Raw genomic sequence first — 14,735 nt, forward strand, 5'->3', positions numbered from 1 at the left:
CAACATATACCCTGCTCATTTATATCTACACCTGAAGCGACAGTTTGAGCTCAGAGGCAGTCTTTTGCAGTAAGTAGAGAGAATTCTATCATTTTATTGGATGTTACCTCAATATATTTTATTGGATGTTACCTCAATATAATTCTGTTTCTAGACCATGTAACATGCATACTGGCTGAGAAGGGTGATTAGCTGGAAACTGTTCAGCACAGTTTTGGAAGCTCTGCGTCAGTAGTCTAGAACTATTCTGGACTGTGTATCAGGTTAACCCCTGGGAAATTACCTTCAGCAATTATCTAATTAGGCACAGTTTTCTCTCACTCCTTTTCCATCGATATCCCATCTCTAACACCATCCTAGCTGTCATCTCATTTGTAACAATCATCCAAGAGACATATAACGAGGAGTTCTCTGGCCAAGTTTCCCACTGCTTATACAAAAATGACAGATTTGAAACTCATTACGAAATGCCTTCATTCTTGCATTCCAAAGGTAGCCCCAAATACTCAGTCCTATTATGTGAAATCCATACTCTGCTATGAAGATGGGAAAGTCATACAGCTCACAAAAATTGCTGAACAAATTGTTCAGAAATTTTACATGCATATGCTAATACACTCACTCTGCTTAGGTGGAGGTGTTCCCTGTAGCATCGCTGATAATCAGATTATCTAGGAGACACCACATTTTTAATTTAGCTCTGTTTTTTATAAGCTGCACTAATAAAATCTGCACCCCATGGAAACCCCCTGCTCATTAGCTATTACCCTGCCTCAGGCAGCACAAGTCTGTTTACATTACAAATAAAAGATAAAATATGCTCATTGCCAGCTTTCCCCTTCCCAAGGGACACTTGTCATGAATCTATCCTGCAAAACTCTCTCTTCACTACTCTCCCCTGACTTCCTCTTGCCCCAGGATACTTTGCCTTCATTTATCTCTTTCGGACTTAACAAACCACTACAACTACCTTAGATCAATTTCTCAAATCACAGTTTAATTATTTAGAAGGAAGTGAGCTTTTGCTCTCCATTAAAACAACAATCCTTACCCCCAAGGAACAACATTAAATCATTGTTTAATCCTTATTACTGCCTTAGGCCTCCCTTGGTACTGCAGTGTTGTTGAAACTTCATTTCAATATTTACCACTTAGATCACTTAAGGGCTGTCAGCTTTAATAAAATTTTATCAATTGGATACTTATATTATTCACAGTTTCATAAAAATAACAGGACCTGTCTTGGTGTTTCACTCAAATATGGGCTAATTCTTTTGACTGCTGAGGGATTTCATTATTAGCATTTACATATAACGTGAGTGATTTTTTAAGCTGATATATATTGCATGGATTTAGCAAACTGAGTCACACTAAGTTACATGCATTTTAGAATATGCATCACTCAGTTTACAACTGCAATATGTACAAATGAAATTGACAAGGTAGATTTCATTGTGCAGCCTTCTAAACCCCTGAACTTTAAAGAGATTTGCCCATCTCAAACTCTCTCCATAGCACATAGTCCGATGACAACTCTTTACAGTAGGTATGCAATAAAGATATACCAAGTTCCAGTTTTGCAAACAATGTTCCTGTCAAGGAACATGTTCATGAGTCTTCCTATGAACAAAGCGCAGCAATGCCATCCAACAGGGAATGCACCAGCTCAACCAATAGGTTGCTAGTAATACTATAATATTTCATATTACCTCTCAGATCCGAGGAATGAGCTATACCAGCACTGAAATTCTGAAGGAAATTCCAGACTTCCAGTATTCAACAATATTCACTTAACTAAGGATTTTTAGTTAATTTTAGTATTCTCCTATAAGTCTTCCTTTGAAAAGATTCCTCTTGAATACTACAGCTACAGCACTTGCACTTCCCAGATTTCTCAGGCAAGTGTGTAGCTTGTGACTAGAAATACCATGATCTGTTTAAAGCTAGGAACTACAGTTACTGTGGCCTCAAGTCTGCACTATGTTTCTCTGAACACGCATATCGCCATACATCTGTAAGACAGATGTCTCTCTGGACTGGTACTTCTGGCAGAGTCAGCACCATGCTGATGAGATATCAGCTTTGCACAGATCTGGCTTCCTCATCTTATAGCAGAACTATAGACTTTTAAAGGAATGGGCATGATTTTCCCCACCTGGATGTGAATTTAGAAACACAGATACGTTAAGAATAAATACATTGCACAAAATGATGAGTACATTGAACAGTTCAGTGGAAGAGGAAGAAAAATCTACATATTGTTATAGAGAATGATTCCTATTTTTTCCAAAATAAGTAATTACAGAACAACTAACATTCCAGAGGGCATTCATGTCTATCCATTTTGCCTTTGCACGAAAACATCTCCCATTCCACACCTGAGTTTCTTTCTAGGCTTGCCTCCTTTTACTATTCTTACTATTATCCTCTTAGCTCTATTTTTAATAGGTTTTCATTGTGGCACTTTCTTCTCTACTTTTTCTTCTCATTTTTTCACCCCCATCAAATCTCTTTTGAAAATATCAATTTCCTGCAGATGGTTTTGGCATTTTTTTTTTCACCAATTTAAATCTCTCTGGTTGAAGAACCTATGTATTTAAAGAAATTAGATAAAACTTGGAAGATAACATAGAGGACTGTGAAAATCCTGTTTTGTTTTAAATACTGAATCATACACACAGGATACTGAATCTGAAAACATCACTTAGAGGTCAGGATGCTGTTAAGTAACTTCCAGATATAGGATTCTTGACAGCTTTCTTACATGTAGTCAAGAATATTTATTCAGAATTTGTATGAAACTGGATCAAATTGAACAGTAAAAACAGCTTCCTGTGGAATAACAACAACTCCTGCATTTTACATTGATACTTTGGCACCTTGCTTTTAATTTGAATTCACTTTTGAAGGTAGACTGAAGTGCCAAAGTCACATGGCTGCTTACAGATCTTCTACCATCACTCAGATCTGGTGAGCAAGGCTTGATTTTCCATTTTAGAAGTGATAGGAAAAGGTCAATTAAAAAGAAAAGTAAAGGAGGAACTGCTTGCATTACACTCCTTCAAATTCAGCATTATTTTGAAAATAAACTTCGCCAGTCATCACCAGTCAACTCTACTACAGACATACAGTCTACATTCAAATGTGCAGGCTTTCATTGTCTCATAAAAAATGGTGATTTCAATTTTGAAAAGAGTAAGGCAACAATGTTTGGGAAACACTACTGGTTTATCTGAGGTTGTAGGGATGAGTTTGAACAGATGACTATTTACAAGACAAGAGCCACGGCTGCACCCTAGTCTTGGATATGTTGATGGAAATTCTGCCATCACCTTCACTTGAAGCCAAGTTACATCTATGAATTGTTTGTATTTTTATTACCATTTATTATTATTGCAGGAATAGTTGGAAACTGGGACATCCAACATGCACGAACAAATTCACATTTGACATGTCAGCTTTCAGCCTACAAATAAGCCATATCAGTGCAACTGAGTTACACAATCAAGAAACAGGGCAGCTCTTCTGAACTGTGTAATATGCAGTGGTCAGTCACTTAGCTGCCTACGGCTTTATTGAAATTAAAAGACACCAAGAAAGGCTTAACTTCAAGTGTAGCCTGATAATTAACATTAAAGTTGAAAGAGTAGTAAACCTGCGAGCATGACAATTAAACATGCCTGAGAATGTAGACCTATGGATATGAAGTGCAGAGTGAATGTTGCCAATTTTCAAGTCAATTTTCCCAGTGAAAGCTCTAGTGGGGCAGACAAAAAGCAGAGCTTATAAAGGAACATGGTTGCAACCTTAGCCACAGAGACTTGACCACAGCACCATAATAAAATTACTAGTATATTAAGCATGTGAATGTGGGGTGATACAAAAAAGAAGATGGGGGCCCCAAGGCTTGCTGGCAAGCCAACTGTGATTTTAACTAAAAGCAGATGCTTTTCAAGAGAGAATAGGTGCAACTTGCTCTTTTATGCAAGTCACGCTCAATTCATAACCATTTTCTTAGATGTACACCTTCAGCACAGGAGTTCATGTGGCCTAAATTGAATGTAATAATCCAGATGGGAGTATAGCGATTCTGCATCCTTTCAACTAGAGGGTCATGTTACGCAGCTCTCCTATTTAAAAGCATATAAAAACATGAGCCATTCAGTGTGCAGCTGAGAGTGCAAGAGCTTTAATCTTTACCTTGTCCATATGAGCATACTTTCTATTTTTGTTTACTGTGCCATAGAAATCTAATTGCTGTGGCTTTAGAACAAGCAATCACTAAAAAACAATAAATAACTTCAGGCAATGGTAACACCAACGGACTTTTTGGTCACAAGCTTTCACTTAACCCAGGTACTAGTTGGTGGCACATGTAAAACCAGAGGTCTGAATCCACCTGCTCACATAAAAGGAAAGCAAAAGAATGCCCACAAATAGCAGTACAATCAGTTGACTGACTTGCACTGTGAGTGGGTAAACTGAACCATATCCATATCCAAGAAGGATCCCTCTATGCAGAAGTGAATTGAAGACCTGCCCTCATTTCATAAAATGCTATCAAGCTCTATGAATGGATTTCAGGCCCTGGGATCCCCAGACTCAGCCCGTTTACTGAAGGACAAAGCTCCGCCAGCATCACAGAGCTGTAGCCTTAATTTGCCAATCATTACTTTCTTAGCCAGCACTGCAATTTAAACGCACTTTCTTTATCATTTCAAGTGAAATTTATTTGGTCAATTGACAAAATTTACAAGATGCTTTCTTGGTTAGGTGCAGATTATTCAAATTCCTTTATAAAGGGTTGGTGGGAGGAAATCTGGATAACTACTTTTTTTTTTTTAATCTTTTTTTCTTTTCTTTTTTGCTCACACTTTCCATGCTTTGTCCTCTTGAGCTAGATTGTAATATGCCAAACCACACCAGTTGATAGCTTATGGAGATTCCTACCCACAAGATGCATCTTTTGTTACATATGGAGGTGTTAATCCTTTGGCAATCAACAACTTAATTAGCTCATAATGAAGATGGAAGGCTCCCTAGCTTGTGTTGTTGCTGATCCTTCTTGTTTTATGTTATCCAAAGAACAGTGCATGGGGTGTTAACAACTCCTGCAGTAAATCAAATGAAAAGAAAACAAGTCCTACTGGTAGCTTCATCCTGGATGTTGTTTACATTAGGAAAGGCAGCTTGGCATTTTTGCAGGCTCATTGCTACATGCCCATGCAATGAAGGAAGCGCAAAAACTTCTACCCTTGTGTCTCCTGACCTTCATCTTGTGTAAACATATCTATTAATACAAGCATGTCACATTAGCCATTTTCCATTACAAGTGACCCCATAGATCCAGAAAGAAAGTTGAAGAAAACATTAAAACAACCAGAAAATAGGGTGTAATTCTTGCCTCATATGTCCTTCATGTCTGTGAATCGGAACAAAGTTACGAGTGATCACAGGAGGGCCAAATATTCACAGCTCATTTGAATTTTGTCTTGTTCAAAGTAGAAGATGGGGCTGGATGTTTGTAAACATAGACTTTCACCAACTCCACAAAGACACATTTCCTAAAAAGATGAGATTTAACCAACTAACTCTGCTGCCACTTATAGAATGATTTATCCCTTTTACTGGAAAATTATACCATTACAATACCTTTAAGAAAATACAATAAAACTTTCAAGGCACCTTTTTTTTTTTTTTTTCTTTTTTCTTTTTCTTTTTCTTTTTTTTTTTTCCTCAGAGCATCCCTTCAAGGTGGTACACAGCAGGAAATCTGATCCACAGAAAAATTGACAGAACTCACCAGAGAGACCCAGGAAGTGTCTAAGTATCTCACGTCTAATTGCAGCGACATGTATTTTTCAACCTTGAAATATTTTCTACAGGTTTTACAGCTGCTAGCATGGCACCATCTATTTTTCAAACCATGTGTAAACTGAATTTACGCCTAGGTAATAAAGTAATAAATAAAAATAATATTATATGCTTCCTACCACATGTGGGAAACAGTACAAGTGCACAGTCCTCTTACACTGACTGACAGCAAACTGCAGTGCAAAAACACAAAATGATTTCGATAAAATGCTGTCTTTCATTGGTTGCCCCTTTTTGGTAATAGGAATGGAAATCCTACAGTCAGGTTCAGACCTGCAGAAACAGCTCTGTGGCCCCTGCAAGAACCCAATCGGAATTTCAAATTTTAAAAGAGCTTTTGTGCATGTGAGCAAGGACTGCAGGCTCATGTTTAAACAGTCATATCTTGAAGATGGGTTTATATTTCAATTCCATGTGAAAGAAATGTTCACTTCTGATCAGTCTTCATTTAAAAGGTGGGTTACAATCAAACGCAATGCAATTTTGTGTTATAAAGTGATCAAAATAAAGGAAGGGAAAGATAAATCAAAATGCACAAAATCAAATCTATTTATGTTATTTGGAGACACAGTGGACTTGTCAGTTACTCTAGAAGAATTTTATGAAAATATAATTAAACTCCAAAATCAAATCACTATTTTCCTTCATTATATATAGGCCACTTTATAACAAGGCACATCAGGAAACTTGCCTTGCTTTCATGATGAAAAAAATCCTGTTTACTTTTATTATCAAGCATCATATTAAGAACCGCAACCTGCAAGTGCCACACTACCTTTTAAAGAAACTAATTGCAAGCCACTTTCAATATTTCTTCTGTTTTTAATTTAATATCCTCAGAGAGACATAATTGGGCTGGAAGGGAGAGTATTCACTGAAGTCATGAATTTGCTGTATAAATACAAACAAGGAGGAAAGCTAATACAGTAAGGGACTGTGGGATTAATTTTGAAATTGTCTGATTAGTGGATTGTTGCCCACCAATAATTGCCTTATATTTTCCCAAGGCCCCATCTTTATTGGAGTCTGGCAAGCACATCTGCCTACAGACCGCGTCAATCAGCTCCTGCAGCTGGGAGGGTCTTCAGAGAGATCCCAATTGTGAGTCTGCTGGGGCAAGTTGTTAGACAAAGCAATATATACCAGGCGAGATGAACAGTCAATCTCTGTTCCATTGATAACATTTCACTTACTAAACCTTTCATACACAGTTTGGTATTAAGCTCCTTCAAGAATTGTTGTTGTGAAGTACCATTTATCTGAGTTCAAACGAAAAAATAACGTGGGTGGTTCTGTGGGATACAATGAGAACACAACACATTTCAATAAGAGTACACTTGTGTGTGCCTTGTCGTTTTTTGCTTTTTCTTTTCTTTTTGCTTTTTTTACTTTTCTGGGTGAGATGAGTTTTATTCCCTTAGGGTGCTAATGGGAGAAGTATGCAATACCAGAATTTCACAAGTGTTAACACCGCTGGGAGCATAATAGAAAACTGTAGAAGTCACTCACAGATTGAAACAGATGTTGTGAAGGTGCAAATTCATTTAATTAACTCTTTAAATAAGTAATTCCCATAAGCAGTACTAACTTCAGAAAACAAAACAACAGCCAAAACACAATGAAGTTTGAACAAGTATTACTTTGCATGTTGAACTGCTGATCTGCAGAGTGAAGATCTGATGACCAAAACCACCCTATTTTCAAAACCACTAAAATGCAACTTTTTAAAACCTCTGGATAATTTGTTTACGGCATGTCCATTCCTAGACATATTTATGTCTGTCTTGCCAGCAATAAGCCAGAAATGGACAAAATAGATTTGTCTATGAAGATAGCTTACAAACAGAATTGAAATAATGGAACAGAGATGTCATACATATCCACACTTCTCGTCTGTGATGAGTGTATTGCACACCCATTTTTCAGCTATATTTGTACTTTTTATAATCATCAAGACACATAAAAACTCCTGGAATGCTGTAGTTGATTTACACACAACGGAAAGTTAATCATATCTGCCTCCAAAGCCAGTGTTCTTTGTTTTACTATGGCCAAAAAAGCTTCCGTTTCAAACTGAGTAGCAACATTAATGTTGTATCTAACAGTACTTTGACAAGGGGCCGATACGTCTGAAGCACAGCTTTGTCCATACTGAAACACACCACCTTAATGTAAACCTCATCTGAACAGTCACACTGCCATTCAGATGCAACAAAAAATCCATTTCACTGAAGTTTTGTTGGGGTCCCCCGGCCTTTTTCTTAATTGCAGAATAGCTTTTGCCAAATAAAATTGCCAAACTGGTTTTAAAAGGAACTCAATAGGCTTATTGAAGGGATTTTGTGGTGGGATACTTGTGATGGAATGGCACTGAATCCAAAGGAACCTGGATTCAAGACTGTCTTCCTACCTTCTGCTTCTAATTAGTTTTTACTCCTTTGCTCTTTAAGTAAGTCAGGAAAGGACATTAAAATGTCTCCGAAGAAAGATCTTCCTTTAGGCTGCAAAGTGCACTTAGAGGCTAGGAAATACCATTTGCATTTATTTTTTACTTCTTAGAATTACAGGTTAGATTTACACTGTTCTACTGCCTTGACTTAAACTGCATAATCATACAACATTTTTCCAGTGGAATCCATGCCTCATTAAGTTCAGAGGATGGGCACACTGAAGGACAGCCTTAAACGCCTCCCAGCTTTCAGGTAGCTGATTTGTCCATTTAAGTAGAGTTCCTTTATTATGTTATATTTTAAAATCTATTTTCTCAACATGCCCTCCTTGAGCTGAGACAGTCTGCAGTTAAGCCTTCCCATGTGACTGTGACCTGGTAATCCAGTTAACACCATAATTATTGCTCTGATTATTAGGCAAGCATTCTAGTACTTCTCACAATGAAGTCAGATATCAGTTACAGGTAAAGGACAAAGAACATACACTGAAAATGGTGATTTTTTTTTTTTAACGTTTGAAAACAGAGCTCTGCAGTGCTCTATTTTATATTCGAGTACATAACTGAATACAAGGTATTTAAAAAAAAAAGGAGTAGCATAGAAAAACATTCTGTTCAACAAGGAAGAGCTGATTTGAAGCCATTCCTCTCACAACTGGAAAATAAGCAGAACTGTTTCAGAGAGTTTTGACTGTGGCCAGTCCTGCTTTCAGAGATGAGTCAAAGCTCAACTCCATAGGAGGGATTTTTATTGTTGTTTTGCCCTAACCAGGGCCAGATTGTCGCTGGCCCAGTAAAGTCTGTAAGCAATGGAAGGAAAACACAAAGTGACATTGGTCTCCCAAGAAACACACTACTGCAATTTGATCCAAGTGAGAAGCTTAACATTCTGAAATGTGGGAAAGAGATTGTGACAGAGCCTGCCAAGGGTTTCCTTCTGCCGAAACTGACGGTTGCCAGTTATATCATTTTGAATGTATTTATTTTTCATATAAGCTTGACAGCTCAACCTCTCCTTCCACAAACAGTGCCCACAGAACGTCACCACACACAATAAACTAAGAGACTGTAAACAGCAAACATAGGAAGATACTTCTTTTAGCTCTTAGATTATCACTCCCTTGTGTTTCTGAGAAAACAGAAGGTTGATGTTCTCGGGCTGCTTCGGACCAGTTCGAAATGACACAGTCCATACAAGACAACATGCTCAAATTTAAAACTGAATAACCTGACTCAGCCATAGAGCACACCAGGACATACGGTCTTTGTGAGATACAAAGATTTTCCTTTAGAAGCCAAGAACCATGTGCTAACAAAAAAGGGTTAGAAAATGGACCAGATCCCAAACAATTGATTCCATACACTCTTACCAAAAAAAGCCACCAATCTAACCAGCAGACGTATAGCTGGATTTTCTGCTATTATCATCTTCTGACTGATTCTGTGTCTATCATCATGCACCGACGATTAACAGTACACTAGCATCAGCAGCTCCAAGAAAACTGACAAATGCTACTTTCAAGGACTTTTCCCACCAGTTGCAAACGTGTAAAAGTTCTGGTGGCTGCTGCCCACCACATAGGAACACTCCACAGCCCCTTCTGTCGATGGATGACACACGTGTTACATGACAGCTGCACGCCTGCCATCAGAAGTAATGAGTAAGGACTGATCTATTTGTAATAAACTAATCAGAAACAGCAACACGAGCAAATGAGAAACAAACCAGCCAACAGCACATAATTTGTGGTTCCCTCACTCAAAGCCAAATGATTCCACGCTACTCGTTAGTAGCAATACACACTGCTATGTGATGGACAAACTTCTTCAGCTGTGGTGAGTTCTTAGATGCGTCCTTTTTACCTTCATATGAGGAACAAGGATTAATAGACAACTGGGCTCAGATTCCATTACCACAATACTGCCATCACATTAATACCTTCTTCAACACCATAACTTCATTCCTATAAGTTCATTTACATCTCCAGGATGTTCTTCCCCAATCCTTCCATTTCCTTCCATTTCCTCTTTCCTGTCCCTCCTTCTCTTCATTACATGAAAAAAACATTCACATTGCCAATATGCAGCCTCTGGAATGTGACAGTTTCCTCTCTGCCAAGCTATTGCACACATTTAATTTTGAGGTGAAAATGTACTTTCCTAAGATTTCACTTGTACGCAGCCTTTTAAATAACCCCCATATTACTTCTTTTGACACCACTTCACATACCTCATCATGAGTCCCATACAAAATAAATAAATAAATAAAAGAAAATAAATCACTACTTAACCACTGATAAAGACATAGCCTTTAGGAGAAACATGACTGATGAAATACAAGAATGAGAAATTCCAGCTTAGCTGACTGAATACTGAAAACATATTTTATAATATTCAGACATAGTAGGGTAAATGGGTTTGTAAGATAAGGAGAAAAAAACACCTACATTAACTTTTCCGAAGTGGAGCTCTTCTGATCACTTGTTGAAGACAAACAGCTTCTTTACAAAAAGAGCATGAACTCAACCAGATTTAACAAAGCTAAGAATATCATATGGCTGCTCAACTTACTAAACCTTCTATTCTTTGTTGCCCCCGGTGGAGGAGAACAAGATGAAAACAGAGAGGGAAAAAAAGAAAAGAAGAAATTTTCCATGACATTACTTGGACTGACAAGCTGTGCATGCTTTAATAACCTTCAATTCTAGAAGAACACAAGTAATGTAAAAGCTCTAAGAAGCAAAACATGGAGTAAGCATGGCTATTTCAAGAGCTGGTTGGCTCCTAAACAGGCACAGAGAGCCCATGAAATGAGCAAGCTCAAGTACTTTACTCGGAATTTCCAGTTATACTTACAGTTATCAGTAGGATGAGAGTTGTCCTGCTCTGGGTATGGCCACCAGTCCTCTCTCACTTCTAAGGAGTTGGAAATCAATTAGAACTCTTGATGAAACTAGAATGTGTTTAGGAGAGATCCGATAACCATAGGAACATCAAGAACCCCAGCAGTCTGATTACTAACAGCAAGACATGCTGTACAAGCTCACACAGAGGCAATACTCCAGCACTGGTTCTTTCTAGCCTAAAAAAAATTGACTGTCTATCTCCAAGTTGCAAAAGCTGTAGTAAACCTGAGATGCAACAGTGCAACATGGGTGCAACAGTGCAAATCTTTTTAAGATTTGTTGTTCAACTGTAGCTCTTTTGAATTTTCTATGAGCTGCAGTTGACCTGTTACTAGTGATTCATGTCCAGCTGGAGCTATAGCCAACCAGTGAAAGTTACAACATGCATTAGATGGAAGGAACTTAGTTCTTAGAAACACCTCTGAACAGCAGCACTCTTCAACCACCTCCTGACAGGAGGTATGTACAACCAGGATAATGTGACAATCTTGCTTAGAAGCTCAACTGGAAACAAACAACAGAGTTTCTCTTAAAACTAGTCAGTTTCTGTTGTAGGAAACGCATTTAGTCACTCATGAAGCTTTATGGCATATGGATTCACAAGGATTTCTCAAAGTTAAACGCCACTAAACATTATAGCTTCTATATGTGAGGATGGTGAAGAACAGTTTGGACCAGTAAACCGAAGTGCTTTCAAACCTGTAGGTGGTCCCTAAAGGGAAAGGATGGAATTACTGACTTGGCTAGCTGTTACACACACCAACAGGCACACCAATGCCCTCACAGCTGTTGAGGAACCCTTGAACAGAAGGGAGTGACAGAGAATAATGGGGACTGGCATAACCAACAGGATCCTTCCACTACCTTAATGGGACTGATACTCTTGAAGTTTTAAGTTCTTAAATGAATCCAGTTGGCTATACAAATTACCCTCCGGAAGACTAGAAAAGCAAAATTACTGTTCAGTTTGAACCAAGAACTCCACACTCACTTCACTTCAGAGGTGAGGCTCCTTATGCATAAAGCTCTGAAATTAAGCAAATATAATTCATTTGTTTTGTAGCTTCCAGGCATAAAATTTCTGAGTACATTTGTTGTTAAATAAATACAGACACTAAGTTCAAGGCAAACTACCACAAAACTGCTAGATTATTTATTCTCCTGAATTATGCATTACCTTCGCTCAGTATGCAATTTTTCTAATGGAAGTATCCCACAAAGCACCAAATTCCAGCACGTCTATGTGCCATATGGACAAGCTTCTCCAACTGTCTGCTCCTCATGGAAATTCTATTTGTTTTCCTATTGATTTTATTATGTTTAACAGCATACTAAATCATTCCTGAGTTTGACAAGTTTCTGGAAAATTGATATATGCTGTCTAAAACTGCCTGGGGCAGGAATAAAACCAAAACAAATGACTTCTTTTAAACTCTTGATTTGCATTACTACAGCTCAGCATACAAGTGGCATCTTGTTTGGTAGAATTCTTCTCCTCTGCACAACATTTAAAGTACAGAAAATCTTTAGAAGCTCTTCTTCTGGTTCTGTATATCAGAGGATGGAGATTGCAAAATTCCACTGTTTCATTGAGGGAGGGACTAAAAAAAGTACATTGTCAGCTAAGGGAATGGGCTGGTTTTTCTTGTGGAGAGGTGAAACAGTGAGTAGATGGCTTGGAATCTCCAGCTTAAGGAGAAATAAAATTGTATTTAATTCTTCACCTGAGAAACCATACTTTGAAATTTTTGTGTAAGATCAGGATGAAACAGTGATTTTTTGTTTGTTTTGAATCCTGGGAACATCACCACTAAGTGATACAGAAATTTGTTCCAAAGACTGGACTGTGCAGGGAAGAGCACTTTTTATCTAAAAAGGAAGAAAACAGCAAGTAATCTTTTATTTTGGTCAAATTAATAAATATAATTGAATACAAAAAACCATACTCTTGTTGCATTGCTGTCAGATGTTTGAAAGCAACAAGAATTCAAAAGGAAAACTGATTGAGAAGGTAGAATTTTAATATTACCAGACAAATATCTGACAAAAACTGGAAGGGCCATATGAACACACATTCATCCTTGGTAGAATCTCATGAAGATTTTAAAAAGGCTATGTTTGGGTAAAGAAAAAAAAAACAAACTTATGAAATATTTTTGTGGGAAGCAGCTAATATATTGAATTAGCTGCTAAATGATTGGATTAAATTTGCAGAGCTGCAGACACTTAAGATATTAGTAGCCAAATTTCCCATTCTGGTGTGATTCAGAAATTCGGAGACGTGACTTTTTCCAGTAGTGTCCTCCTAAGGAGCAGCCAAACCTCATTAACCAGGCACTACTAGACAGAAAAAATGTGCACTGTTATTAAAACAGAAATCTAGACAAGCTTTGCAAACATCTACAGATAGCAGAAAGTTTATCAAGGAGAATCATATCTTTCTTTTGAGCAGGCTATGTGAGGGCAAATATTGAAAAATTGTTCTCCACTCAGAAAAATAAATTCTGACAGACAGCAATGAATGTCACATGAAAAGAGTCCAAGACAGACTAAAAGAACTATCTTAGAAAATCAGGACACTAAGCTTATAACATGTTCAGAGATACAGGCAAGAAGTGCCTAGGAAAAATTTAACCATCTAGTCATGTTAGCCTGATTTCACTAAGGCATACATTCAGCTTCCAAGAACAAATAGATTTTTAATATGGAATTTAAAATATTATAAATACAATCAAGGCAAAAATCTCTTGATCTTATTAACTGTACATAAAAGGTTTTTAAATTGGAGAGAGTATCTGTTTTTCTGCTACCACTTCAGAATGTCTTCTTTCTTTGCATCTTAGTGGACAAACCTGTAAGTAAATTCTGCAGAATTTCCAGTAGCTCTCACTTCTTCAAGAATTATAGTAAAAAAATTTCACCTTTTTTGTTTCCAGGGGTTGCTTCTTGTTCATCATAAAAGAGGGATCAGGAAGCACCACTTCCTTCCTCACCTGCAGTACAGACAGACTCTGCTAGTTTCCTTACATGATCCTGCTAATTAGAACATCAACGAGAATGGAAGAAACTACCCCATTTGTGAAGAAAAAGTAATTTAGATCTGTCTACCAAAGAAACTTGCCCAACAGGAAATGTTCTCAGCTCATTTAGCCTTTTTCCACCTGAGAGAACTGCTTAAAATAGGCTCTTTACTACTTAAATCCAGTTCTTAAGATATCTGCCACAAAATCAACATGGAGCACAGAGTAGCTTAAAGACTGATTTGACTGATTGTCTTAATGTACTGTGGAGTCTCATATCTAACCTCTGTATTAATGACGGTTATGACAGCTAGAGAATCTTCCTCTCACTTATGAGATTTTATTATGTGGTTGCTTTTTTTTTTTCCAGACAAGTCTGATCCTGTATTTCCTTCAAGTCACAAGAATATTCTATTTCCATTGATTATACTGAAAAAACCCAGAAGGTTCAACTAATGGGAAGACAAAACCTAAGGGAAGACATTT

Source organism: Gallus gallus, chromosome 3, assembly GCF_016699485.2.
Source record: "Gallus gallus isolate bGalGal1 chromosome 3, bGalGal1.mat.broiler.GRCg7b, whole genome shotgun sequence".
Lineage (NCBI taxonomy): Eukaryota > Metazoa > Chordata > Aves > Galliformes > Phasianidae > Gallus > Gallus gallus.